This window comes from Juglans regia, chromosome 10 (assembly GCF_001411555.2).
Source record: "Juglans regia cultivar Chandler chromosome 10, Walnut 2.0, whole genome shotgun sequence".
Taxonomy (NCBI): Eukaryota; Viridiplantae; Streptophyta; class Magnoliopsida; order Fagales; family Juglandaceae; genus Juglans; species Juglans regia.
This window is the reverse complement of record NC_049910.1, coordinates 36,892,313-36,893,832: the sequence shown is the minus strand read 5'-3', so window position 1 is coordinate 36,893,832 and position 1,520 is coordinate 36,892,313. Positions and strand designations below refer to the sequence as shown.

General features: G+C 41.0%; 1 protein-coding gene across 1 annotated transcript in view; it reads left to right on the top strand.

Annotated features, from left to right (window-relative positions):
• LOC109019056 (vesicle-associated protein 1-3-like) overlaps positions 1 to 1,520 on the top strand; it is a 122,232-nt gene that overhangs the window by 21,147 nt on the left and 99,565 nt on the right. The window lies entirely within an intron of this gene.

Here is a 1,520-nt window from a genome sequence, read left to right as displayed (position 1 = left end):
TATTTGCTTTATCCAAAAGTTCATGTTCTCCAAGTAGAAGTTTTTCTATTATCAGATAATCTGGTGTTAAGATAACTCGAAATATGATGTATGAATGGCCGAATGAATTAGCCTTTGAGTGATCTGTATATTATATAGAAACTTTACAAGAGAACTATACATGGGAAGAAACTAATTGTCGAGTGATTCTCGCATTCTTAGCCTGATAAGGAAACTATATATTCTGTACAAGCCTAAGTAACGAAAGTAAAGGTGAAATAAGGAAAGAAGAATATAAGGAAATAAGATTGATGATGCATCGACAGCCCCCCTCAAATTGATGCGGGTTGATCAACAAGCATCAATTTGCCACTTAAGAAACAATGTCGATGGCGAGTGAGAGCTTTAGTGAAGATATCAGCAATTTGTAGTTCAGTGGGAACATGTGGGAGTGTAATAACACAGGCTTCAAATGCTTCACGGATAGAGTGACAGTCGACTTCAATATGCTTCGTGCGCTCATGATAGACAGGATTGGCCGTGATTTGAATAGCACTCGTATTATCAGCATGTAGAGGTGTAAGATCGGTCTTAGAAAAATCTAACTCAGCAAGCAAACCTCGAAGCCAAATAATTTCTGAACAAGTAAGAGACATTGCCCGATACTCAGATTCTGTAGATGACTTAGAGACTCTGTCTTGCTTCTTACTCTTCCAGGAGATCAATGCATTACCTAAGAACACACACCAACCAGTAATGGATCAACGTGTATCAGCACAACCGGCCCAATCAGCGTCGCTATAAGCAACAAGTCGAGGAGAATTGCCTGTAGGAAAGAATAAGCCACGGGCAGAAGTGCCCTGAACATAACGTATGATCCTAAGGACAGCAGCCAAATGAAGATGACGTGGGGTCTGAAAAAACTGGCTGACTTGTTGTACTGCAAAGGAAATGTCCGATCTAGTAATGGTGAGATAGACAAGACTACCCACCAACTTCCGGTATAAACTGGGATCAGCAAGTAAATCACCCTCCTCTTTGCGAAGCTTGACATTCAATTCCATGGGAGTATCAATAGGAGTGGCCTCCTGTAGGCCAGCTGTAGCCACCAGGTCATTAGCATACTTATGTTGATTGAGTGAAATACCAGATGAACTACGATGCACCTCGAGACCAAGAAAATATGTGAGAGACCCAAGGTCTTTCATATGGAATGACTCAGAGAGATGAGTCTTGAGCTGGCCAAGTAAAATAGAATCGGAACCAGTAATCACAATATCATCAACATAAACCAAAAGGACAACAATACCCGCGTCTGATTTCCGAAGAAACAAGGAAGTGTCATACTTGCTCTGCTTGAATGAGAATTGTAATAAAGTGGTTCGAAATTTATCAAACCAGGCCCTTGGAGCTTGTTTAAGACCATAAAGAGAGCGACGAAGCTTACACACATGCGAAGTCGAAGGAGAAAACAATCCCGGTGGTGGTTTCATATAAATACACTCTTTAAGATCCCCGTGAAGAAAAGCATTCTTGACATC